The sequence below is a fragment of the Chlamydotis macqueenii genome, chromosome 14 (genome assembly GCF_036417535.1).
Source record: "Chlamydotis macqueenii isolate bChlMac1 chromosome 14, bChlMac1.mat, whole genome shotgun sequence".
NCBI lineage: Eukaryota > Metazoa > Chordata > Aves > Otidiformes > Otididae > Chlamydotis > Chlamydotis macqueenii.
In genome coordinates this window covers 1,992,315-2,019,396 of record NC_141569.1, presented here as the reverse complement: position 1 = coordinate 2,019,396, position 27,082 = coordinate 1,992,315, and the positions used below count along the sequence as shown (strand labels likewise).

General features: G+C 52.6%; 1 protein-coding gene and 1 long non-coding RNA gene across 6 annotated transcripts in view; one reads left to right on the top strand and one right to left on the bottom strand.

Annotated features, from left to right (window-relative positions):
- The window catches only part of SIL1 (SIL1 nucleotide exchange factor), a 105,579-nt gene that overhangs the window by 5,378 nt on the left and 73,119 nt on the right, over window positions 1–27,082 (top strand). The window contains exons 1-2 of one of the 5 annotated variants that reach the window (XM_086758677.1): window positions 10,238–10,364; window positions 11,922–12,084. The gene's annotated coding sequence lies outside the window, so the exon portion shown is untranslated. Of the gene's footprint in view, window positions 1–2,846; window positions 3,058–10,237; window positions 10,365–11,921; window positions 12,089–22,232; window positions 22,349–25,653; window positions 25,829–27,082 lie in introns of those variants that run through there. The other 4 variants (XM_086758678.1, XM_086758676.1, XM_086758679.1 and 1 more) reach the window with 4 other exon arrangements.
- On the bottom strand, window positions 4,860–7,010 carry LOC147598922 (uncharacterized). Its single transcript, XR_015260092.1, has 2 exons — window positions 6,536–7,010; window positions 4,860–6,377 (listed from the first exon to the last, which is right to left on the bottom strand). It is a non-coding gene; the product is annotated as an uncharacterized LOC147598922 (long non-coding RNA).

The following is a 27,082-nucleotide window of genomic DNA, read 5'->3' as shown; positions in this document are numbered from 1 at the left end:
CTGCTGCCCACGCTGCTGGGGATGCAGCCCAGGGTGCAGTTGGCTTTCTGGGCCGCAAGCGCACACATTGCTGCCTCATGTTGAGCTTCTTGTCCACCAGCACCCCCAAAGTGTACTTGGGCAGCATCAGGAGCCTCTTTGTCTCTGGCAGAGCCCTGTCTTCTCCTGTCTCTCCCCTGGCCGAGTTTCTTTCCCTGGTGTCGTCTCCCCCTTCCAGCTGCTACTCAACCCCCATAGCTTCTCTTTCCTTCCTCCATGCGCCCATCCAGTTTGCAAACTGCAATCTCTGTTCTCAATGCCTTTCCTCTAGGAGATCCTAAACCACTTGTTTAGTGTGACAAATGTGATCCAATCCTACGGAGGAGGATCCCCAGGACACAAACCACCTCTGGGATCTGTGGCAGATCTCACGGCAGCAGGCCACAGGGTCTCAGCTGAAACTGTACAAGTGGTAAAATAGCTGCCTTTCCCCAAAACCATCTTAATCTACGGAATTTACTCATGGCGGGAGACTAACCAAAGCAGATCTTCCTTCCAGCGGTTCCCCACACCCCTTTTCAGCAAGGAAGAAGTTCTGTGGGTACAGGATCAAGACCTGGAGATGGGCTTGCACGGCACAGAGCTCAGCATGTGACGTGGGCTGTTCGGGATCTCTAATTACTCTAAATCATACAAAGACCATAAAACCCACTGACTGAGTGTCATTTGGCTGGTGCTGGCTTAATTCTGTGAGGTCTTGTAAAGCCTGACTCGAGCCCCGGGGGAGTTCAGCCAGTGCTGTCAACGGGAGCAGGGCAGCGTAAGCGTTGCCTGTGTGTCCTGGGACCATGTGGTGGGGGAGATGGGAGCAAATGCACCAGGAAAAGCACCAGCCCGGCACTTTAGAGTAGAGCTAACTAGAAACAGCTTATTCTGTTTAAAAAAAAAAAAAAAAGGAAAAAAAAAACCATTCTTAATTAGGACAGAAACCCCCAGCTAGGCTTTTTTAAAGGAAAAGCCTAAAAATATCATTTTTGCTTTGATTGGAAAACTATTTTTGCTCTTCAGACTGTAAGATAAAACACATTTGAACTGATGATGCATTTCCCAACAAATATATCCCTTGTCATCCTGAAAATGCTGAAATGGGTGGTTTCAAAATTTTCAACATTTTACCCCCCTTTTTCTAACCCCTAAATTTTTAATTTAGCTGAAATGTCTTTTTTTGAAAGGAAACTCTTGATTACATTTTTTTCCAATAGCTTTAATTAGAATTAACAATTACAGCTGATTCTTAGCCTGGGTGATAAACAGCTGGACTGAATCCACTCTGCAGCCCTCTCTGCTCTGGGACTCCCAAACAAGCTCCAGCGCTCGCAGGAGTTTAGCTCTCCGCAACATTTTAGCCTTGTTTAGTCACTGGAATTTATTTTTCTTTCTTTTTTCCCCTACTCTTTCTCCTCTGAGGATTAATTTTAACCAGTGCAGCATCTCTAACAGTCAGGGAACTTCACAGTGAGTTGAGAACGCATTGATTTCTCGAGGAAGAAGCCGCATACTAATTTTTTCCTTTTTTCCTCCCCTGAGAAAAACCGGTAACAGCTTCAGGAAGGCAGCTGGTTTGTAGATATTATGTTCACCTTCCAGATGACAGGAAAGCCTGAGGTCTGTGGGACCATCATGGGAAAGGAGACCTCAGCTAGGGATGAAGCTGGTGTTGCTCGTAAAGGGAAGCATGGGGGTTTAAAGCAGAATGGGCTAAGCCTGAGAAAGGCGTTAGGTGAGGACCAGGAGGTGGATTAGTCCCAGGAAGGGCATCCTGCTGGAAGATACTACAGTCTGTTCTTAAAACTCCCTAAAACCTCTGTTTAAGGCACCCACGCAGGCTTTTCCAGCCTCCAGAGAGCCAACAGGCACAGGGGCATCCTCCTTTGCCAAAACTGATGTCCCCAGCACCCACCACAGCTCTTCTGCTGCCAGCTCCAGTGGTGTTCTTCACTGGTCCAGCGCTCTTCACGGCTGCTCCTCCCTGTGCTGGCTTGCTGCTGTCGGGGGCTGATCTCCCCTCCCTGGAGACATGCCTGTCCCGCTTCGCTCCTCCTACTCCCCTGCCAAACAGTCAGGACCATTTTGGATGATCTTGAGATGGTATTAAGGAAAAAGGAGGCTTCTGTATAGAAGTCTCGCTGTGATTAATGGATTAAGAGATTTTGTGAAAATTAAAGCCTTTCTTCCAGCTCTTCACCTGTTGCTTTTTCCTTTCTGCTTCTGCACAGAAGCCCCTGTGCGTCTCGCTTGCCCCATACCTTTTGCTGATGTTCTCTCCCCACAGCGACCCCGAGATGTGGCTGGCAGCACCCACTGCTCTTTGCCACCTGGTTTCCCCAAAAGCTTCACCCTGATGCTCCCAGGCCAGCGGCTGCAGAGGGAGCGTGCTGCGAGCATGGCTTGCTTGTGTACAAAACCTGCCCAGGAGAGGGGCTATAAATGCCTCTTTATTTCCATCTTTATCGTTGCAGCTCAGATGGATGAGGAATCCGACGGAAAGTTTAGGCAAAACAGAGAGGAAATTAAAAAGTGTTGGTAAGCAGCAGCTCAGCCGAGAGACTGGCAGCCTCGAGGGTTTCCAGCAGCAGAAAGGCTTTCAATTACTGCGCCGCGCCGCGCGGCTGCTCGATAACATCTTTATTTCCCCAGCCGTGCCGGCGGGATGGATGGGGCAGGGGGTCCTCGCTGGGAGCCCCCCTGCCCTGCTGTTGTGTGACCCCAGCCATTTTCCCAAAACTGCAGCCCGGTTGTTACAGGGATATGGACCTGAGGCTCTAAAAAAAAATAAAGGCACATTTGATCTTGTTGGTGTTTTACAGGGCTGTTTTCTTCCTGGATGCTGGCTGGTACCGAAAGCAGCAGCAGAACATCTCCAGGTGACGAGCATCGCGGTCACTTGCGCCGTGGTGGAAAGGAGCCGCAAGGCTTTGCTGGACAACTTCAGAGCACCCAGCGCTGGGTGTTGGTGACGGATGACGATTTAAAGCCCATCTTTGCAGGGAATAACTGCTCATAATCGTCCCCTCTCCTGTAAGTGTGCGACACCGCTGAGATTTATGGTCTCCTTGTTTCCACCTTATGGGAAGTGTTTTATTAATCATCCCTGCACTCTCTCACAAACCGGCGTGTGCCGCGGTGCAGGGATGCTTCAAATGCAGCCAAGAGGGATGCGGCTCAGGTGGGAGGCAGCCGGAGCAGTGGGGATGGGTGCTTCCCAGGAGCTTTCCAAGGATCTGAAACCTCAGCCCTGGGAGGAACGTCTGCCCGTGGGCCAAGGGAGCCTGGCCTAAGGCCGGGGTATCCCTGAGGATGGAGCTGCTGCATTGCTGCCTGCACAGTCCCCCCACACTGGTGACTTTGTTCTTCCCTAAATCCCTGCCTGGAAAGGCTCCTGCTCAGGTGGTTAGAGGTGATGGCTTCTAGGAAGGGTCCCTGGGTGTGCTGCTGCCTGTGCGGCCCCAGCCTAGCTGGTGGCACTAAAAACTTGGTGTTCCCTTCGCACCAGCTGAGCACCTGCCAGATTCCCCTGCTCTTGCTGCGGGCTTTATTCTTCTCTCTATTTCTAAATCATTTGTACGTGGCTTCCTAGGAAAGTAGGTTTGAATTGATCACTCGAAGGTCGCCACCTTACCTAATTAAAACCAAACCTGGTATCAAACGGGAGTGAGGAAAGCCGGGTGGGAAGCCTGTGTGCGGCAAACCACTTGGCTGTGATGAACGGAGTCGTTAATAACCCGTAATGAAATGCTAGAGTCATCTGGCATTGCCGGGCTCGTGAGATAAGGCAGAGCCTGCCCTCGCTCCCCCAGCTGAAGCTGCCAGGCTCCCATGGGGGCCGAGCCGTCCTGCGGATGTGTTCCGGAGGGAGAAGAGTTGTTGTGGATGTGCTGGGATCCCGACCCCAAGCTGTGCCGCCTCTGCACAGGCAGCAGCTCACCCGGACACCCTTGTGCTTCGCCCCCCAGCCCCGCTGGCAGAGCATCCCTGCGAGCGAGGATGACCCCTCGGCTCCTCGCATCCCATCGACCACTCTGGAGCCTCTGAGGGATTGATGGCAAAAGCCCTGGGACAAGTCTTTTTCTGAAAATTATTTTTATTTTTGATGGTGAACGAAATAGCGTTTGAGCTGGTGGTGATGAGAGGCTGTAAGTGGGACCCATCTGATCCTTATGGCAATTCGGAGAGGCTGATGCTGACACGGCAGAACTGGTCCTGCAAAAGCCCCTGGGTCCCAGCACACAAAATGGGTGAGAAAAGGAAGTGAGGGAACCCCGCAGATGCGATGCCACCCCATCTCAAGCCCAGGGTTCTCCTCTGTCCTCTCTGGATGCATGTGCACTGCAAAAATTGTCTGTGCTGAACTCAGGCTGGGTAGCAACTCACTTCTTGGGTTGTAAAGATGCATTTCATCACCTCAGCGTGGAAAGCAGCTGCCGCCAGCTCTCTGGCAGTAGCGGGGCTGGCCAGGGCAGGCTGGGAGGCGATGCAGTACGGCACTGGAGCTGCAGGTCGTTAAACAATTACAGCCGCTGGAGCCTGAATTTCATCTCATCTTTTGGAGCTATAGCACGACACAAAAGGTTGAGGGGAAGGAAGTGTTGGAGGGAACAAGTGTTTTGGACAACAATCCTGGTAGGACTCTCTTCCCAGTGACTGTCTGGCCACAAATCCACCTATTTTGGTGCAAGTGTGGAGTGCAAAGTGTCAACTTCTGGATTTCTGACGGCCCAGGAGTCACCTCAGACCTGTCTCTGCAGTGACTGCACCCTCTCACCTCCAGTTCCTGCCTGAGAAGCAGCAAATATTCCTTGAAATTGAGTAACTGGGGCTAGTTGCAAAGGCAAGGAAAAGCTTTATCGACTTTATTGTGACAGTGAACCACACCATGGTGGCGCACTGTTGACCTGGGCTTGTGCTGAGCAAGGGCAAGTTTTGTATCATCCTGCCCGGGGGGAATCAAGCTCTCCCTGCTGCTTGGGTGTAGGACTGGGCCAACTTTTCCAGGCCCTTAGCCTAGCTCACTGTTAAACTTGAGAAGCTGTTGACCGAGAAGATGTCCGTGCCCATTTCTGCACCCTCAGCTTTTCTAATTTCCTTTTTTTGAGCAGCCCAGCGCTACTGCTAAGTGAAGACTGAGGTCCCCACGGCAGGTACTTGGGGATACCGGCGGCTCTGGGCTTGCAGGCAGCCTGTTGGAGCTGGGCAGCGGTGCCTGGTGGTCTCTCTCCAGGAGAGGGGAGCGGGCAGGACCCGGCACACGCCTGGACAGGATGCTCTGCCCAGGGAGATCAGCCCCCAAACCCAGCGAGCCGCTTTGAGCAAAGCTAGCCCTTCAAAGCAGGTATTTAAACACGAGCAATCAACTGCGTTAAGTGCCAGCTCATCCGTTGATACTGCTGGCTGGGGGCAGAGCAGCCGTCTACCGCGGCGCAGGATGCCGCTGGGATCAGCGGCTCTGCGCTCGTCAACGCTCCGGGCCGCTAACGATGCCCAAAAGTGGCTGGAAACAAAGACAACTGAAGGCTGATGGATTAATGCTGCCTCCCACCACTGCGGCGATCCGTCAATTACCTATCTGCTCGGTCCTTTTCTCCATCCTTTTACAATCTAAACAGCACATTTTATAGTTGCTGCTAAGTGATGTGATCAACATCAATTACCTACTAAAAGAGAATCAAGTCTTGATTTAAAATTAAGTGCTGCATTTTGCCATGTTCTTTATATGTAGCCAACAGAATAATTGCGGTGACATAAAAACTAATTACACAACTCCACAATTAGGCCTCCCTCCTAGTGCTGTGATTGTCTTTAAGTACATCGAGAAAAATTACTCCCAGCCCTAAATTACTCTCTCACACCCATCTTCTCCAATACCTTTGGAAAAAAAAACCTCCACCCCACCAGATCAAACAGAAGAACTCGAAACGCAAAAGATAATGCATGCAGGGCATGTTTTCTCCTCTCTTTGATGTGCGAGTGGTTTCAGACGGCGGGATTAGGCTGGTATCACCCGAGGATGCAGCAGTGCTCCTCTCCGCGATGCTGGACCGAGCATCTCAGAAGGCTTCCTGAACTGCCTGGGGCTGTCACGGGGCCTGAGGCCGGCGTGCTGGCACCCTGCTGCATCGCCGTTAGGCTGCGGCTGGGGAGAAACTCCTCTTCCCTGTGCCCCAGCCAGTGAAGTTTGGGCAGAGGTGGATGGACGAACCCCATCCTGCGCTGGTGGCGATGCTGCTGCGGGAGCCGAGAGGGCCCAGAGCCCCAAAGGGAGGAGAGGAAGAGGCTGGAGGGCAGGGCTGTCTTGCGTCCGGAGGCCAGGAGTTACATCTTGCCAGAAATCACGTAGCTGCCTGAAAAAATCACGCCATTAAACCCCAACAGACTGTGGAGCGCTCCTGACGAGCTGTGTGGATTTTGCTTCTGGATTCTGATTTTGGGGTGCTTATACCCAACCTGGAAAGACTGAAAACATTTCATTTGCTGGAAATGAAAGCTAGGATTTGCTTACACTCAATCTCCCGCCTCCAGGATCTTTGCGGGTGCCGGCAGCAAAGCACGGTGCACGGGTGAGCGGAGCCGTGGGTACTGGCCCAGGGGACAGTGGCCATGCAGCGTCCTGCTGGTCCCCTTACACCGTGCCATCCCGTCAGCTGCCACTTGCTGTTGCTGAGCATCCTTTGCTGCTTAATTAAACATTGCAGATTTTAATTTTGGGGCTGGCAAGGTGGTTTTGGCTGGTGCATGGTGGAGCCCACGGGCATCCTTGTGCACCAGCTGCCGCTCAGCCACAGCCCGGCTCTTGCCACAGCTCATGGCTGTGGCTTTTCTGTCCTTTCTGCAATGCCATCCCTCAGTCACCGGCTGGGAGAGGGCTGGGAAATGCTCTGGCACCAGATTTTAATCAGCGCGGTGCTGCGAGCTAACGAGGCAGAAGGGACCCGCGGGCTCAAGCCTGGCAGTCCCCGTGCCTTCCGGTTTGACTTTCTCACCTCTTCGTCAGCGTGGTCCGAGGGCTGCCAGGTGCCGAGGCTGTGAATTAACACCCTTGCGTTTACCGGAATCTTCACTGCCTCCCTCAACAGGCGTGAAAAACACAGCGGGTGCTGAAGCAGCCCGCGGCAGGGAAAACGAGGCGGCTCAGCCCAACCTCGCAGAAGTCACCTCCTTTCTCCCCACCGCCCGTCTGGCGCGGAGGACAAGGGCAGCTGGGGATGGCCCAGCACGGGTAGGTCGTGGCCGGAGCCTGGGTCGAGGGAAGGCCCGTGGGGCCTGGCACCTCCCCGGCTGCGTGGCTGGGGGCTGGGGCCCGGCCCCGGGCCCCTTCTGTCGCACCGCAGCTGCCCCGCCGTGCCGCGGAGGCCTGAGGGACCGCACACGGCCACCAGCTCAGGGTCCGCGCGCAGGCAGCTGCGGCGTAAGGAAAGCAGGCGGCACCGGGAAAAGCCGGTTATGTCACCATTTCTCCCCAAAACCGACGTGGGAAGGGGACCAGTCGGTCCCTCGGGGCTTCTTCAGGGTCTGGCACCGCCTCGGCGGGGCTGGCGGCCGCTCTCCGGGCCAAGCTCTTTGCCTGCGGCCGGGGCCCAGGCCGCTCCCGCAACCGGTACCGCGGGGACCCCGCTCGCTCCGAGGGCACCGGAGCCGCCTCACGGGGCGCGTGGGCGGGGCCAGGGCTGGGGCGGGGCCTCGGCAACAACCAGCGCGGATTGGCCGGGGGGCGGGGCCGAGCGGAGCGTGCGCAGTGCGGAGCGGTGAGTGGCGGGGGGGGGCGCGCAGGGAGGGCGCCGGCGTGGCCGCCCCCGGGGCCGGGGCGCTGCTCGGGGCCGCGCAGGCCGGGCCGCACACGGGCTCTGCGGGGCACAGCCGGGCCCGGCCGCCGCCTCCCGCGCCGCAGCGTGTGCTGCCGCCGCCCTCGTTCGAGGGGAGCCGGCGGTGAGGCCTTGGCGGGGCGGAGGGGCTGCCCGCCGCCCTGTTTTCCCGCAGTGGAGGCCCCCGCCCGCGCCCTGGGGGCTGCGCCTGGGAGGGAGAGCGGCGTTTGTCCTAAACCCGGGGGTGGGGGCCGCTGGCTGGGCTGTGGTGTTCTAGAAATGACCGAAAATCAGGGCCCGGTGGGGGGCACACAAGGGCCTCGTACACCGAAGGGGCTGAAACACAAATTCAGCAAAACCGGAGCAGTTTGGGTTCTGCCTCGAGCACGGGGACAGGCTGAGTGACCTCAGCCCCCTTTGCACCCGAGCAGTTGTGGAGTAAGCGCGTCCTTCTTCCCTTGGCGTAGCTCTGGGCCGTTAAAGTGGATTTTCCTTCAGGGTATGTACTTGGTTACACGAGCCCTGAATTTTAAAACTAATTATTTTGGTACAAGCTTGCGTATGGCTCTCTTGCTGGAGAACTAGTGAAATTACATGTAGCACAAAGCCAGGGAGTGAAAACAGAGCAAATGGGATTTTTTAATATCAACACTATTTGGAATATTGCCTTAAAATGTTTAACTTCAGTGGCTGACTAACACTTGTGTTAGAAGCAGTCTCTGACAAATAATCAACACTACCTGCCTCGCAGCGTGGCCTGGCTTACACCACCGGGTTCTGTAGTCACAGTTTCTTAGGGGCGAGTTATGTGTTTTGCAGTATGCTGCTGGTAGAACTAACCTAGTACAAACGCGGCTCAGAGGCAGAAAGCGCGACTCCACGGATCCCGTGTCGCTGGCTTGCCGAAGTCGTGTAGTCTGCACAGGCGTTTCTGGTGGTAGAGCTGTCTGCTGCGAGGAGGCTGCTCCAGCGCGCAGCCGTGATAGGAAACCTTTTAAGTGCAGGGAAGTCTGTGCTGCGTTAGAAGCCGCTGACACACCCTGTCATTTACCGAATGTGCTACCGCAGTGTTTCTGCTCTGTGGGAGCCTTTTGAATTCGTTTGTGCGTTACTAAGGGATGGACTTTTTTTTTTTCTCTCTGTTTTCGTTCCCCCAATCCTGCCTTAAGATGACCAGCCTGGGCCGTGTTGGTGTTTTTCAGCAGCCTCTGAGGTGTCTCTGTAGTGGAAGCAGCCAAATTACTGTCCCAGAAACTTTTAGTGTAGAAGTACAGCTAAAGGAGGCGAGTGCAGCGTCTGCAAGTTCCTGGGGTCTGCCATCTGTGTGACCACGTATTTACTAAATTTGGAGGGTTACAAATGATTCTTTCAAAGAAATAAGCTGAAAACTGGCAATTCCTGTTGAGTTACCAGGACAGCCCTTGAACCCCCATGCCCTAAAGCAGCACAAGACCAGTGTTGGTGCTGCCGCTGCTGCCTTCTCCTTTTTTTCAGCTGAGAATTTCTTCAGCCTGCGCAAGAAAACACCTGAAAACCCCTCCAGCATCCCCAAACCCTCTCTCTATCTGCTCTTACTCAGCAAGGAAATGGAAGACTACTTAAATACCAATGTGATCAAGCCGGGCAGCTGTGGCTGAAAGCACAAGAATTTTCAAGGCAGTGGATTATTGGGATAATAGTCAGCCTTTCTGTGTGCTAATCCTCTCTGCTGCTGCCTCCCTCTGTGGCTTTTGTAACCCACCTCAGCTCTCTTACTGCTCAGCTTTCCCCTCTGAGAAGTGCCGTTTAACTTGCACGCGTGAAGTACGTGAATCAGCTTTAATTAAGATTTGTTGAGCGCTTTGTTGATAAGTTCCCTATGAAGCTAGTTATTACTTTTTATTAACACGCAGATATTCTTAGCACCTGAAGTGAAAAATGACACAACAGTGTGGGGATCTTCTGGGAAACAGCCCTGTGAAAGGAGACGGCGCGTGCTAACAAAGGCTTTGTCAAATCTCTTCTGGCTGCGGTTCACGAGGCAGCTTGCTCCTTAAAGCTCTGACTGAAAAAAAACCTATAAAATCCTCTTGAGTCACTGCGAAATCTTACACGTTCCTGGAAGTTAAGCCTGGCTTTTGCGTAAGATCTGTAGATCTTGCCCCCTTGGCAGATTTCTCACAGAGCCTTTGGTTGGGATTTGGTGCAGCTGCGTGTGTATGGCATCAGCTGCGTAGGCACAGCTGCTCTCTCCTGCTTTGAAACACCTTGTTTCAATGATTTCAGTTGCTTCCAGCAGTCATCACCTCCAGTTATTCTGTCTGGGGTAGGGAGGGCTTGCCCGCTTGTTTGGGTGGTGGCCCTGATGGGCTGTAGCCTGTCACACAGGTCGGTGGGGGTGTTTGGGGGTGAAAGGGGAGGAGGGAAGCCTTTCCCGTCCCCACGGGCAGCCCGGGTGAGGATCCCTCACCCTGCAGCGTGTGGGAAGGCCGTCTTCACTGCCAGAGGAGCTTGGTGGCAAGTTAAACTGGAGAGCTTTGAGTATGAAAGGTAACGAAGACATAAATTGAAATGGTTACGGCTGTGCTCCCTCTGTGTGGGTGTCCTTTCGGCAGGATGAGGAGCTCTGGTGTATTTTGGGGAAGAGAAGGCTGTTCATTTACTCTAAAGTGTCACTGCTGTGGCCCTGTAGGAGTGGCCAGGTGGAGGATGCAGATGTTAGTGCAGATCTGGACGGAGCTGACGAAATCCCAATCTCTGGGAGCCGGATACCTCGTCTAACTCACCCTTGCAGCAAATTAAGCGGGCTGCTTTGTCTCTTCCCTTCATAGAACAGGGAGCCCGGTGGGTGGTTGTCCTTCTTGTAAACTGCTGTTCAGCGCTGACCGGGAGCTGGTAACGGCCCTGGAGGGGAGTGGTGAGGGAGAAACCCTTCAACAACTGCATGTTTTTTCCACCGCTGACTGCTCCGCTTGTTGCTCAGACCCTCTGGTTTGTCTGTGATGTGCTTGGGGTGACACCCAGCACTGAGCGTGGCCTCCCAGCCCAGAATTAGGAATGTTGTGTTCTTAAATCCCAGAATGACGTTGAGCTCTTTGCAGCCGGAGCTGTGGTGTCACAACACTGACACACGTCGTGTTTTGAGTCCAGTCCCCCGCTTTTCCTCAGGGTTGCCTCTGCCCAGACAGATTTCCCCGGTGCTGTGACTGTGCTTGATACTTGGTTTTGCTGTTTCCAAGTGCAGTTCTTCCCATTGTTTTCCTTGCTTTTCTTTTTATTGATTTGTGGGTGTTTTTGGAACTTTTCCTCAGTTTGTCGATTCTGATCATGACCTCCAGAGTGCTTCTAGCTCTTAACTGCTGGGCATCCTTTCAGGTTTTATAAAAGCGCTTTCTTTTTCGTCGTTCAGGCCATTAATGAAAAGGATGAATAGAAGCAGACCTGGACTGAGCACCGAGGGCCCACACGTGAGCTTTTCTCCTGTTGAGACAGGGAATCGTTGATAGCTGCCCCTATAGTGTGTGTGGGGGGGAGCTGCTTTGCTTTCTTTTTTTGTTTTATTAGGTAGTAATGAGCACTGTGCCTCGTTAGGGTGAGCTCGCCTCGTCCGAGTTCCTCTGCTTTGCCTGAGAGTGTCGCATGGACAGAGCAAGAAGCCTGCTTTCATACTGTTGTGCTGGTCGGAGGTGTGATGGGCAGATCTCTGTGGAGGGGGGTTTGCGCCCCGTTTCTGAAGACTTGGGGTGATTTTCAAGAGCTTTCACGAACCTTATTTAACTGGGGCTTCCCGCTGGTGCTCACTGGGACTCGCATCGCTCAGAGGCAATCCTCTGGTCCTCAGCCCTGCTTTCCACCGAGAGCTCCCCAGGTGTCTCTGCTTTGGCGGCAGAGGGGTGTGCCTGGGAGGAAGTTGTGTCTGCAGTCCCCTGCTCCCCTTTGTTTCTCCTGTCCTCAGTGAGAGTTAGGCTTGTCTGTATGTGACTACAGTAGTAAAAATACATTTTTCTCTTCAAGCAGTTCAGAGTTCCTTGTGTAGTTGCTGTGTTCTGGGGGACAAAAAAAATACCTCTGGAGAAATTAATTACACTCATTTTTATCCCTGAATAGTGTGTCGCTGTGGGAGCGGTTGCAGGATACTTCATTCCACCAGAGCTCTGCTGGTCACCTCAGCGCAAACTAAGCTTAAGGAAGAGGAGTTACTTTAACTGAAATACATCTAACTGGGGAAAACGTCACTGGCCAAACAGGACCTGCTCCGACCGCCCCCGAGGTCTGTAAGTACTGAGCTGCTGTGTTCGGCTGTTTGAATTTTAAGAGGTGGGTCCTTTTCTGAAGTGCACTTGCACCTGCTATACATCTTTCTCTGCACCTCAGTGTAACTGTGGGGTGAAGTTTGGGCCCCACTGAATTCAAGGGTTCCTTTGTGGCTTTCATCTCTACCTCTAAAGGCTCAGGCCGTGCTTCAAGGACATCATCAACGGGATGGGGAAGCTGTGCCCTGTTTGTTCTCCTTTATTGGTCCACAGCTGATGGTGGGTGCCCTGACCAAATTTCAGTTCCAGGGGAGAAAATTCAGCCTCCCTAAAGCGTTCCCGTGGTTTCTGTTGGATTTTTCCTCGGATCTCTCTGGGGAGCTGTGTGCTGTACTTAAATACTGATGGAAAGGTTGTGTTCCACTCGGGGTTATGGTTAAATCTCAGAGCTGGATAAATTGCATCCGGAGTCCAGTTTGCAAAGCCCTTTGGGCTTCGTGGGATGTAAGAAGCTGCATTTTATTCTAGATGTGTGTTTGCTGATAATTTTGTAGGATTTTCAGTGAGCAGATTGTAGGAGTCCTGATTATACTGGTTCTCTGCGCAGTCAGACTCTGCCCAAATAATTTGAAAGCCCGCTGCAGCGCGAGGCGAGGAGGAGGATGGAAGGGCAATTTAGAAATCTCTGGGTCACTGGAATAGTTGGGAAAAATAGGCATATGTGGATCTGAAGAGGAGATACTGAGGCAGGTATTTGCCTTTAGGCGTCTAAAAAAAGACAGGATTTTTTTAACCGCTGCCTCCTTTAACCCCAACTAGTTTCTGTAATGAGAGTTTTTAGAGGTTTAACTGTTAATTTTAGAATTTTTATTTCAAGCATGCTTCCACAAAATTAACTTTTTCGACACAGAATGCTTTAATGTCTTCCGTGTTGGTGCTCACTTGCAGGAAATCTATGCGCAATTATTTCTTATGTACCCGTTAAATCTATCAGGCAACAGATGTCAAGTGTAGCAAAAATGCTATAATAATATTATGGTCTAATAATAGTTATAATGATTGTAATTACCTGGCATGGCTTTTAGGAGAGACAGACTCAGAAATTAGTGCAAATGGGATGTTTAACCTTGAACTGTGGAAGCCGAGCACTTTCAGAGGTGTCTGGGCTGCGCCCCCTCCTCCCTGTCGGACGTCTCGTTCTCTTGATTTTCCCCAGCAAACCGGGAGCAGCGGTCTGGTCTGTTTTAATGTTCAGACCTCATCCTCGGTACATTCAGAGCTGGAGAAGAGTGCTGGCGAGCTGTAGATGAGCACGTTTCTTGAAATACCTGTAAATGTGAAGCCTGGTCATTTTTAACCTCGCACTGCAGTCTAGCCGCCGCGGTTTCGGTGCGCTCCTGCTGCCTGATGATGACAGCACGCGCAGATTGCTCTCACCTCAGGAAGGCTGCGGGAGGCTCAGCAATCTTCATCTTTTATGCAAGCCAGTTGTGCTGCTTTTAAGTCTCAGGGACGCTTTGTCACAGCCTGGAAGGCACAAAGCCATCCTGAATCTGCCTGAGTGCTGCCGGGCAGCTTTCGCGCTGTTCGCTGATGGGAGAGCGGGTGCTGGGGTGAGCGGACGTGAGCTGATGGATCATGATGGAGGCTTTGGTGTGGGAGGTGAGGATGGCAGGTCAGCAGATCGGAGCCAGCCACCTTGCTGGTGCACGAGTGCTGTGCTTGCTTTGCCTTCGACAGTTTGGACCCGTGAAGACTCGTCAAAGTTTCCTTCCGCAGCCCAGAAAGGATGCTCTGTGTGCTAGCTCTATTTTGCCCCTCTACCACCATGTTTTACCTTTAGGAAGGATCCTGGGCTGCATTTTCTGTATTCCAGTGGTTTTTGCCTGACCTTGCTATGTGCTGTGCGGTGTCTTGTGGTCCCGGTGCTCGTTATTGTCGTAGGACCGATAAGGCGATGCATAATGGATCACCCCTTGCCGCAGCTGTTTGGTTTAATTTCGTGATGTGAAGTTGGTGAGGAGTCTCTGATTCACAGAGGAGGATCCTTTCTGCAGAGGAAGGCCCTGCATAGGCTGGAAGTTGACAGCTTTCAATGATTATGTGCCAGGCTGAACGTTTTTCCTCTAAATAATAGATTTCTGTGCTGATGAGAACTCGGCAGGACCTACGGGAATTTGGCTGTCGGTTGCTGATCCCTGGTATGGGCAGTAACTGTGAATCCTGTATAGTCTGCCTGTAAAACAGATCCAGAGGTGCCCTTGCAAGGTTTTCTTCTTCATTTCCAGCCTGCTTGTGGGCTGGCATACTCCACTTCTTGCGAAAGCCCTGCCTGCCAGCGCTGCTCACGCAGCCCACCTTTTGCCAGGGCTCACGCCGGTGAGACCTCTGCCATCTTCAGCCTTTTCCTTGGGGAGGGGGTCGCAGGAGGTGCAGGGCACAGCCTTCTCCAGGCTTATGTGAAGAAGGATGTGGTAACGGGCTACCCTTGTTTAGGGAAAATGATTTCTAAGAGTAAGTCATCTATCAAAGAACACTTGGCATTGCCCAGATGCTATTAAGGAAGAGACAAATCTCGGATCTCTTCAAGCCCAAGCGGTAAGGCTCATGTAATATTCACTTGCTTTGCTTTGCTGAACATTAGGCATTGCTGCTGTGACCAGAACTGCCTCACTAACTGGTTTGTGCTTTTACTTGCTCTGAGAAACCAAAGCTCCCTTTGTTTTTCTCCCCGCTGTGAATACTAGCACTGTATTTCTCATCCTGCCACAAGAGCACCTTCCCGCATCCCTTTTCTCCACCCGTTAGAAGTCTAGATTTTCACTGCTGCGAGGGTTTGCTTCCCCACGACTGGTACGGCTCCCACTGGGTTTCCGAAGGATGCCAAGGGTGCGTAGCTGCGTTGAGCTCTCCTGCGCGCAGGGAAGTGCAGGCACCTCCGTGGCTGGGCAGACTGGGCCAGCGCACCCCAGGCTCTGAGTGAGCTGGTGCTGAAGCCTCCTTGGGGGTCTGGGGACACTGCCCTTCCTGCTCGCCTGGCAGTGGTGCTCTCTTTCTTCATCTGGTTGCTGGTACGTGGAGATCCATCTCAACAAGGTCTAAAAGAGCCCTCCAGCACCTCTCTGCCTCGTTGCCTCCACGTCTCACTTCATCCTTCATCTGTAAACATCTCTTTGCCCTCGCTAAACACCGTGTCTCTTAATTTCTCTCTGCAAGAGTATTATTTAATTTGTAAATGTTTTAGGATGTTATTTGAAAAATACGCTATGAAGCTGTATTTCATTTACTGTAATGATCCACTAACGCGGGCGTATTTCAGTGGCAGGCTGTGCAGTACTGTCAGCTTTAATTAAATTTTGTTTTTCAAGTAAGCATCAATAGACAGACAATCACAAATGGTAGACAATATGCATGCAGAACAAAGTCACTTCATTTTCTTTTCCAAGACTATGGAAGTGAAAATGTATAGCCCTTAAAATGTACTTGGCCTGCTCACCATTGCAGTTACTCACTTCAGAGGGAGGGCTTTTTTTCTTGCTATGACTTAATTTTCTTGATCTCCTCCTGCCCACGAAATAAACTGTTACGCTCTGGAAAATTTCCAGCAGGAGCCTTGGGTAATCTACATTCTCCTGCGAGCTCTGGACTTAGTTTTGAATATTGTGTTGTTGCTTAATGCGTTATGGCTTGTAGAGATGGGTCCTCTGCAGGGCTACAAAACCCTGGGTATGGAATTCTTGTTCCTTCCTGGGAAACGCCTGTCTCTGGTGGCTGGATGTGGCACAGAAGGCTGCTGGGAGGTAAAAACGATGTTGTTGCATCTGACATTGTTGTGCCTTGAATCAGGAATAAGCAAGTGGCTCTTGAGTGCATTTTGTTTCTTTTCTTCCAGCGAGCGTGGGGTAATCAAGTACAAAATGGATGCAGAGGAGCCTGGAAAGTCTGTTCCACGTCAGCAGGACGTTGTTGGAAATTGTAATGGCCCTCGCAAGCGTGGTGCTTGGACAAGTTTTCTGGGGGTAAAGAAATTCATGGGTGATGATGTAACTGGCCCCCTTTGTTTGGGTTTGTGCAGAGCAGAGTGGGATTGGCTGGAGCATCATTGAGTTCCGGCTGCTTTTCTGTTGGCTAGCATGGGTTTTGTTCTCTTAGATTTTGAGAAATTTTCCATTGTTAAAAAACAACCAGAATTTGCTGAGGAAATCGGCATGGGTGCCCTGGACTCCCACAGCACTAAGCCCTGTGATTTCTCTCTGAAATCTCTTCAAGTCAGCTGAAAAAAAGGTGAATTTTTCAGGGCAGGCCCCCCCGTCCTCCATTTGGAGATGGCAGCTCAAACCATGTTCTGGATTGATGCCGAAAGCTTTCCCTGCGTAATCTGCCTGCAAATGCATCCCGCACTGGGGGCGAGGGCTGGCCCTGCTGTGCACCCGCCTGGTCCTGGCTCTGTTCACCGCCGCCAGCCGAGGTGGGTCGCCGTACAAAGGGCTGTTGGGTGGAAATCGGAGCATGGAAAGCCTGGGAGAGGCTGTGGGAGCCCTTGCAGCTGTAAGCGCCTGAAAAGCCTTGCTGTAAATGACAGACTTGTGTCTGCTAACCTCCTCCTCCACGCGATCTCAGTTTAACACTTCCCGTGTTGCGGTAACAGCCTGTGTTTTGCTCCTTGCTGGAAGCAGTGCCACGCGTACGTTACAGCTCTCCCGGTGCCCGTACCGCCTGGTGGTGGTTTCTGCGCTGGATGAGATGCTTGTAGGAAACAAGAGTCTTGTCCAAGTAAGGCTGGCAAGACGGTGTCCTGTGCTTGATGCCAGTCCCAGTGGCTGGAGAGGAGTCCTGGTAGAGATAAAACTGTGCCTAAATATAACTTGTCATGAGGCATCAGATGCTCTTCAAATAAATTCTGGAAAAAATCCCACGCAGCTGAGTTTTGCACTGGTGTACCAGTACCAAGGGGAATGCCCTGTGCTTGCCGCCTTGTTCTTCCTTTGTTTGTTGCTTTAGCGTGCCAGATTTTCTTTTCTCACTTTCTGTTGACATGTAGTGTCACTTGAGGTTCTGTTGCTGGGTTTTGGGACAAGCAGTTGCTTTTTGGTGACGTGAAGCAGCGTCTCCTACTTCTCATGTCCTTCCTTTGGATCTCCTGCCGTCTTCTCCGTTCGCTCTTGCTTTGTGGTAAGCTAACCTGCCCTGTGGATGGGCCAAGCTTCCCATCCAGGAACCCTGGGCCTCTTGCAAACAAACTTTTCTGGGGCCGTTGTTCTTCTTCTGCAGAAGGAGCGGTTTTTCTGGCCGTGGTGGGGCTCAGGTGAGTGACCCCAGATGAAGCACACTGGCATCTGAAACATCTGGAGCTGGTGGCTGAGCCCTGGGCTGAGGGGTTTGCCTTCTGCGCGCGGACCAGTAAGTGCCTGAGCCTGGTGCTGAAAGTCAATAATTCAATTTTTGGGGAATCCATTTCTAGTGAGAGAGCGTGAGGCTGGCTGGGAGAGGAGGAGCGCTCGCTCAGAGGGTGATAATCCATCGCAGCACTTCACCGTGCCAAGGCTCTGACAAACATTAGCCTTCGTAATGCCTCCCTGGAATGAGCGAGATGCGTCACTGGATGAGGAACGTAAAGTTTAAGGACTATGAGGAACTTCAGCCCAGAGTGATAATTCAAACACTGAATTCCTTTTAATAATGGATATTGTTGGTGGCTGCCTTGCATGGCAGTGCTGCACAGGAACAGATTGCACTGTACTGACATGGTTTAAAAATGAAAAGTGTGCTGGTCTTCTTAAGCACTTGAGTAGGACACTGGCCAGCCAGGTTTCTTGGATTTCTCCTTTGGAGTTTGGCAGCCGTCTGCTTTGGGGAGTACAGCGGTCTCACAAGAGTTTATTTGATCTGACACATGACAAATTGTTTCTGCTGGCGGGTACTTCAGACGCAGTCTGTTAGCTGGCAGCTGAGGCTCTGCGGGCGCTGGGGAAGTTGGGGAAGGCAAGCCTGCCCTCCTCCTCCTCTTAGACAGTGTCAGCGGAGGGAACGCTGGCTTATCCCACCTTGCCTTCCAGCCTCCTTTTTGCTGCTGTTAAATTGTGCTATTTGCATAGATTATTCATGTAGTTTGTGTGCTGGGTGCTCTTGCAGATGCTTGTTGCATTTCTCGTTGCTCTTCGCTGTGTGGGGCAGAACGTGAGAGTCTGTGTTTCTGGAACCAGACCCAGTTGCCATTAAAGACACTTTGTAAGTTGCTTTTTTTAGGGCACCCTTTTAGCTCTGTAATGAGGAGTGGAATATTACATTCCTCAGCAGAATAAAAAGTACATGTCCCCTGTGAAATACTGTAAATACATTTTATCTGTTCTATTACCTGCGGTTTCAAGAATATGTCCCCTAAGGATTTTAATCTTGTTTTCCAGAGTTGTCTCGGGGTGAGGAATTGCTCCTATTTGCGACTTTGGGAATAATTACTGTGTTCATTAATTTCTTCTCTTTCCTGCTGTCCATCTATTACTGCTGCTGAGAGAAAAAACCTCTCTGTAAATCTCCACCGAAAGAGGACTGAGTGCCTGATTAGAAGGAGAGTTATGTGCACTAGAAATGTGTTTGTGAGAGAGCGTCTCACAGCCGTGCACACAGCCGGACCCTCTGGTGTGTGCTGGCTGCTCCAGCACCGTTTGAAAGGATTTAGCCGCATAGAGCCCGCCAGATGCCCGGGCAGGCTCAGTGCTCCTTACCCCAGGATTCAAGAAGGGAGCGCCGCAGGCAGCGCGGTTCTGGGCGGTCGCGGCACACCTGGAGCGCTGCGAGGAGGCAGGAGGCTGAAGGTCAGGTCTGCTCAGCCACCCGAGCGGTGCTTTGCCTCCCGAATTGCTGTGCCTGTGATGCCGGGTTGCTGTTATGAAACAGAAATTAGACAGGACAATAAGGGAAGTGGTTCATCAGCTGGTCCTCTTTTGTCCAGCAGCTAAAAGCCAGTTCAGAGAGTTTTTTTGTGGAAGAGCTGTTTGCTTTGGTCCTTTTTTGCTCTTTCTGTAAGTACAGACGGAAAGAGCTGGAGGCTGGAGGCCACTGTAATTATTATTTCTTCCTGAATGGCAGAATAAATGTGCCATTTAATGCGTAAATGACAGGGTCCTTGCCTCGGAAAAAATAGGCGGTCTGACCCTGCTGCTGCAAACCTTCCTGCGTGTGAATAACCGCCCTGCCTGGTTCTGGGTGCACTGGGATTGCTCACTCCCTGCATCAGGGTCATGCCGAAACTCGTCTCGACGTGTGACGCCTGTGGTCACTGGACGCCATCACTGAAGCGTGTTGGCTGATGGAGAAGTTCTGCAGAAGGGTTTGTCCATGGCCTGATAAAATCTGCTTGCAAGAGGGGGCAGCTGGAGCCTGTGGTCTTCATGGGAGAAGCCCTTCTGTGCCAGTGGCACTGGGAGTCCTGTGGTGGACTTTGCCATCTCCTCCCCGATGTGGCGAGGTGAGGCTGTGGCACCAGCAGGATGAGGAGGAGGCTGCTCAGGATGCTCCGCTCTCTGAGCAGAGAGGAAGGCGCTGCGGGTGTATCTTTCATGAGAGCCTAAAGAGGCTGAGTGGCTGACAGAGCTGTTGGCGCTTACAGCAGGCAGGGAGGTTGAGAGTCCTCCTTGGCTTTGCAAGTGGCCGTACAGCAAAAGCCAAGAAACGGAGAGTGAAAATCACAGGATCCTTTGGCTGCTGCTTCCCGCTGCCTGGGTGCGTTGTGCGGAGGCAGCAGACGCGGTGACAGCCAGGGCTGCCAAAGACAAGACCTCCATGGGCTGGTGCTGCTCAGCTACTGAGATGTGCCAGTCCACAAAATGGCTCTTCGTAGGGTCTTCTCTAACAAAAGGATGTTCCTTTGGAATGGCTGGGTCTCCTGCTGTTGGTCCAAGGTCAAGATGAGAAACGGTGGATCTTCTGGACTGAAGGGTGCTGAGGTTATGAACATCGTCTTTGTCCTTTGGAAGAGAAAATCACAGAGAAAAACCACTAACTTCTGGTCGCATCTCTGTTCTCCTCCTTCCCCAGACTAGTCTTTGGGCTGTTGGAGCCCGCCTTTGCTGTGGCTGAGGGGCAGTGGGACAGAGCTCCTGATTGAACCTCTGGCTCTGAAGAGCAGTGAGCATGGTCATGGAGCTCAGGAGGGACCTGTGGCCTGGGAGCATTTCTCGGAAGGTTTACTACTTCTGAGTCTTTCTCCATGACCCTTCGTTGTGGCCCAGACTTGCAAACATCTGTAGCGAAGCGGTTGCTCGAGCCTTCCCTGCAGAGAGGAGCCACGTGGACCTTGCAACCCTCAAGCGTGGTGGCCAGCGTGGCTCTGATGGCACACGCAGGCTCCCGTGGTGGCTCAGGCATTTTCAGAAATGCTGTTTCATAACCTCTGCTGGGATTCATGGGACGTACAGAGGCAGGTTCCCTGATTTGTCACCGTGTCATAAGGATTTAAGGTTGAGAAGCTCTTTGAAGCACCAGTACCCCCTGTTGTGCCATGACGAGGTTGAGATGAGCGCCAGCGTGACTTTCCTTCCCAAGGAAAAACGCTCTTTTGCACAGATCACAAGCCGTAGCTCTGCCGCTGTTTGAAGAGACCGGATGAATTGCAGAGACGGGCGCTCTGTGCAGCATCAAAGTCTGCCCGTCTGAAGCCGAGATGCTCGGGAGCTCCAGCTCAGTATCCCTCATGTCTGAGCAGCAAAAGGAACGAAGATCTCTGAACCAGGAGTCACTTGGGGGATCAAAGCTCCGCTTAGCGGAGGCTGGTGAGGCAAAAAGCAGGACGACAGCGGGGAGGCCGCAGCCCGTGCAGATGATCTGGGCTGTCTGATAACGGCAGTCGGGCCTCTGGAGGAGTCTAAAAACTTCTCCTCTGCTGGAGGACGCGGGCCTATGTCTGCCCCTGAGGCAGTGGATGTGCAATGTCCAGCACCTGCACTGGGCCAGAGCGATTCTGCGGTGCCTGAGAGACCTTTTAATTAAAAGGATGCTGCGCTGTCACACTTTTAACTATTTTTTCAACATACTGCCACAAGTAACGTCTGAAATAGCTCTATCTATCTGCCAAGGGATGAGAGAAAAAAATGCATTTTTTAGCGATGGACTCCTTGCATGTGATGGTGCTTTGTGTGCAGGCAGTTTCCTTGCTTCTTCCCTGATTTTTATGAAGCTTAAAACGGTGCCCAGGGACCAACGAAGACTGGAGCACCTTGATCCTAGGAGCAGCGTGAGCACGTGTCAGTCTAAAGCATCGCACGAGCAGAAAGGCCGGCAGATGAAGAGCAGGAGAGGGAAGGAATTGTGTTCTCTTCCAGCTTTCCATGTCTGTGCATCTGCTCCTGCCTTGGCAGCCCTCGGAGCTCTTTGCTGTTTTAAATTTCCTTAGGAGAAAACCTGCTGAAGGAATGCAGCCTGCTGCTGGCTGGCTGTTCTGCTTTGGTTTTGGACTGGGGAGGCTCTTGCACTCGGGGAGCAAGACTCACTTTGTAATCCTGGTGGGAAATGGTCGGGTAGGAGAGTGGAAATAATCATGAGAGTCTCCTCTAAATGATCGTACTGGTAGTCTCTCCTTTCTCTTTTCGTGCTCATTACCATCCCAGGGCTTTTTTAATTGCTTGTGAAAGGCATCTGAGACCACTTTAAAAGGACTGAAGCGGTGAAAAAAATAAGCAAAATTGAATAATGCTTTTCATTCAAGCATGTGAAGATACCACTGCAGAGTTTAGTGGGAGAGCCCCGCGATTCCCTTGTTTGTAACTGTGGGAGTCTGCGTTAGGAGGGAGCAACGGAGCCCTGGCACGGGGAACGACTCGCCGGGGTTCCCACAGGGGTTGAGGCAAAGACAGAAGCGGTCCCGAGGGAACTTGCGTGGCAGTAGGTGGTGTTCATCCCCAGGGAGCTCCGTACACCCCTCAGGGGAGGGCTTGAGATTCTCTTCTTAGGGCTTTATTCGGGGTTTTGGTGCCTGTGGCTGATCTGGCAGCTCCTGGGTGGGTTTGGCCCACAATGTGCATCCCAGTGGCTTTTCAGCTGGGAACCTGCCACAAAACTGGAAGCGTGGCACAGCCCAGCTTGCTTGCGAGGGAGGTCCTGAGCTGGACGTCCAATGAATCCCACGGGCTGCCGTGCCGCGTTATCCAGATCGAGAGGGCTGCAGAGAAGCCCTTCGCTTGCCCGCTGTCGGGGCACCCCTGTGCCGGGCGCTCCGCGGGGCTGTGGCAGCGGGCGTCCTTGGCTCGGGAGAGACGACAGTCCCGACGGGAAACCTCTGAGCTGGAGGTGAGAGGCTGAGTTACAGACGTGGGGGATAGAGCTTGTCCTGGGGCTCCTGTGGGAGTTGTGTGCCTGGTACGTCAGGGTCAGATTTCTGAAATACCGACCCTGGGTTTTGCGTGGTTTTTGACCTCTTAATTGAGTCTCGTTATAGGGAAACCGGCACCTGCCGGGGGAGGAGGTCGTTACTCGATGTGAGAGCCACGAGTGCACAGTAGAAACCTGGGAAATAGAAAAAGCTGTTTCCAGAGAGCCTGGGAGTGTGCCAATTAAATCTTTGACTCTTTGTGGGCCCAACTGCAGCAGGACGCCAGGGTGCCCTGTGCCCTGGCTAGTGAAAGCCCAGGCTTTCTTTCCTGTTAGATTCTCCAAGCTTGGAAAAGCAGAGGAGGGTAAAAAAAAAAAATCTGCTGAACGCTGAAAGTCTCCCAGGTTGGTCCTGAGCCACCGCATCACCTTGCAGGTAGGGGCTGATGGAGATGATAGATCCGTGTAGGGGGAAAAATGTCACCCAGTTCTGTGCGCTGTGCATGGGAAAGCGCAGCAAGGAGTGGAAGGGGACAGGAACGGGCAGGAGCAGAGGCATTTTCAGCTGGGTTTGGGACGACAGGGAGGCGATGAGGAAGGGGAAAGCCGTTTTGCGTGGTTGAGGCCAGGCAGCACAGCAGCTTTCTAAAAGATACTTGTCCTGAAGGTCCCTGCGCATCTCTTCTCCAGGCAAGTCCTGAATTGGTGCAAATCAGCACAGCAGGCAGGCAGTCGCAGAGCCCTGCGAGAGCAGCTGTCAGAAGTTCAGATGGCTTCATTATTTGTACATAATAAATGGTAAATTCAGTCCACTGATCGGAGGCACGCTCTGGTTTTGTGCACTCCATCCCGAGCGGAGTAGAAGATTTCCCCCCCCCCGCCATCCTGGACCCGGGGCTCTCTGGCGCAGGGGAGTCCGAGGAACGCTGGAAACACGCCGGCTGCGGCCCCCGGCAGCAAGGCGCTTGCGGAGCCACAGCGGAGAGCGGCCCCATCTGCTGTCGCCGCTAATGAGCAGGAGGAGAGGCTGACGGCAGCCTTGCTCAGCCTTCAAACCTCCGGAGTATAAAGCTGTGCTCTTGCCCTCTGGAGAACAGAGTTTCCTGTGCGTGCCAATTTCTGAAGGAATTCATTAAGCGAATTTAATTGATAGGCCAAACGATGTTTAGTGCTAAAACCGCACAAGGTTGTTTGTATAAACAAGGGGGTGGGAGGTGCTGGGGTCGGGTAGAGGGGGCGATGCCAGCTTGATCCGTAAAGGACAGGAACAACCCCCGCCTCTGCCCCTGTGCGGAGCCGTGGCCAGAGCCGGCAGAGCGGTGCCAAGAGCTGCCCTCGCCGTGCCCGGGCGCCTCTGTGCTGGAGACAATCGTGCTCTGCTCTCGCTTGCGCCGGCAGCTGGCAACGCTTGCAGGGAAGACCGGCGTTAGGTGGTATCGTAGCCAAGGGGCTGATGTTAGTCGACAGCTGTGCAGGCAGCCTGTAGGTGTTATTAATATTTATTGTTATTATTTGTTAGTGGCAGTTATAGAAGTTGTATGATTGCACAGTAGATGCAATCATACAACTTCTATAGGCTCTGCGAGCCTACAACATAGGCTCTGCGAGCACGTGTTTCTGCCGTGGTAATTCTCTTCCTCCCTGTCCCCACCGCCCCGTGTCGAAATTTCACCCCGTGCACTGGTCCCAGTTCAGAGCAGGACCTGGTGCCTGGGGGCAGGCTGTGCCTAACTAGCAGAGCTGGAGCCGTGGTTTGTTCCTGTAAACCTCAAAGCGTGGCCTCCTTGCTGCGTGGGTTCTCTGTAGGCAGCCAAATACAGGAAGGTGTTCCCACAACTTTTCCCTTGCGTGGGAGTGTTTTAACACGCTGGAGCTGAGTCCTGGTAGGAGAAAATGCTGAGGAGCAAGCAAGAAGAACAAATGGGTTTTTTTAAGCAGCATCAGCGGGACGGTCTGTATTGGAGCTGCACCCTCTCCACTGAAACCTTGGTAGCGTGAGGCTGTTTGCAAACAAGCGGTGCTCGCTGTCCTGTCTTTCACCCAAGATTGTGGGGCTTCATGCCGAGGTGGGACCCTCTGGCAGGTGTGGGGGGCTCTCGGCGCGCTGGGCTCCTGTGTGGAGCTAGCGATGCTTGCTGGAGGCACGAGCAGGATGCTGGGAGGAGCAGGGCTGCTGGGAGCATCCCAAGGGCGGCAGAAGCGGATGCAAGATTGGACTTCAAAGGAAGCTGCGCAGAGCCCGTGCCAGCCCAGTGCAGTGGGTCTGTACCCAGAGAAGTCTCTTCCTGGCCAGTTTGTCCTGGGAGAAACAAACCGGGGCTCTGTCGGGAGCGTTGCACAGATCACTGAAGGAAGCTCCTTGTTTGCCGTTCAGGCCTTTTCTCCTGCTTTGCATAAGGTGTTAGGTCTGTTATTATTATTTTATCCTGGCTTTATTATTCATTTTTATTCGTATTCAGTCCTTTGATCAGTCAAGTGTATTCAGATCTCTTCCAGAATCTTTGTACTTTTAATATTGACTTTAATGAAGGGAACATTCCCTCCTCCCTCCTTTTGGAAATGTTCCTGGTCAGGACCTGTCCGTGGCCGGAGGGAGCTCACAGATGCCTGGAGCAGGAGGTCTCTGGTGCTTCCCAGGTGCCGGTCGGTCGCTGTGCGGAGCCACAGCAGCTCACCTGGGCGCTGCACCAAGGGCGAGTGCAACTGATTGCTAGGCCTCAGCTCAGGGAAAGCAAAAACATGAAAATAAGATGAAGATGGCTTTTAAGGGGGAAGAAGTGGGATCAGACACTCAGAAGTCCTGTTCTTAGCGAAGGCAGTAGAGAATGGTCGCGTTGTGCAAGGTTGGTAGCTCATTGTGGTTCTTGTGGCACCTTGCCTGTTGGCTCGTGTCTTCCTGCTGGGTCCTCCACGTTAAACGTGCTGCAGGTTTGGAAGGACAGGGACCTGTGCACTCCGTTGTGAGAGTCATTAAGCTTTTCATATGGGCGAGTTGTCTTCTGATGGCTCAGATTTCCAGAGGAAATCCAAGAAATCCTGTGCTTCATGCCAGAAGCCATGATACAACATCTGCGTACTTAACAGGAGCCTGTGTGTCTCTGTGCCTGGGAAGAAGAGAGGCTGATCATGTTTGCAGACTGCTCCTGCGCATGTTTGAAAGCAGAGGGTTGTACAGACTCAATTGTGACGAACGGGGAAGGGCAGAGTGTCCTGTGGCCTCCTGGTAATCCTCTGTTTGCCCACCAGCATTTCCTCTTCACGGGCTGAATTTTGGATTAAAACCTTCTGTTTCTCCGGTTGGTGTAGCCGCAGGGTAAGCGGAGGAGGAGGGACTGCCGGCCGTGGGACGTTCCCAGGGCATCTGACTGACACTGCTCTGCTCTTCAGTAGCCAGTCAGCAAAAACGGGTGCTCATTACAGACCTGGGGACTGCTATTGCTCAGAGGGAGAAAATTTCAGGTCAGGACAGCTAAATTTCCTTCTGTTTCTCCATGACATTGCACATCACGTAGCATGTCGTGCCGGTCTGGGTCATGGATGCCATTAAAGTGACATTGTGTTTGAACGGGGATCTTGACGCTGATTGTAGTGTGTGTTCTGAGTGCACCCCTTCAATCAGACATCCCAGTTCACACATCTGTCTCTGAAACCTTTTCCTTAACTGTTATTGCCCATCAAACTCTGGCTTCAGGCGAAGAGGCTGTGGTTGCTTGGAGGTCTCTGTCACAGGTTCAGCTGAAGGGTGCCTGGGCTGCGTTCCTCCATGTCTTTCAGCGTTTGATTGTTCTCCAGTGCTGCCCTGTGCTTAGCAAGGGGAGCTCTGTGAATTATTTGTGCTCCTAGACATACAACATGCTGTTGGCACTTCTCTTACCACCAGCCATCTTGAGGAAGGGTGGCTGGGCAGATACCTGGCCTGAATGTGTAAATTTGCAATTTTGCAGACAGTTTTGCAAGACTTGTCATTCCCGTGCTGCTCCCTTGATCCCTAGATGAGAACAAGGATTAGCTTATTGTTATTGCTTCCAGTTGGCTGTGGAAGCAGAGCCTAGCGAGGGGGCTGGGGAGCTCTCCGGGATGGCCGTGCGCTCTCCCGGAGCGGTGAATCAGAATTCAGATGAGGCTTCAGATGGATTTACTGGAGTGGCGCAGTGTACGCGGCGTGGGCTTTGAGCGAGGACATGAAAGCGGTGCGTTCCCAGCAGCAGAAGGCATTAATGAAATATGTTCCCCTTACCGACTCGCTTTGAACCGTCACCTGTGACTACGGCAGCCGCGTTCACGGGGCTGTGCAGCACCCACTGATGCGCAGCTAGGAAAATCAGTGAAAATGGCCCTGCTAATGGAGAGCGTAATGGCAGCGCTGCTGTTTCTGCAGCCGCCGGCGCAGAGGGGGTTTTCTGGAGCTGCGGAGCAGAACCTCCCTGCCCTGGGAAGCTAAGGACGTTGCCTGCTCTGATGGGAGGGACCGCTGCCGGGAACGGAGGCTTTTGAGTGTGCCCCTTTGCTCTTTCCCTGGTACCTGATTTTCTTTGACATGAGAGGATTGTTAGGGGAAAAACCACTACCCCGCTCCGCACGAGGGAAATCTGTGGTCCTCCTGTAGCGGTTCTCATGCTGACCGGCTGCAGCTGTATGTGGGTGCTGCTGGATCCAAAATGATGTCCTTAAATCAGAACAAACACTCCCCATGCAGGTGGGCTCCTGGCTGCC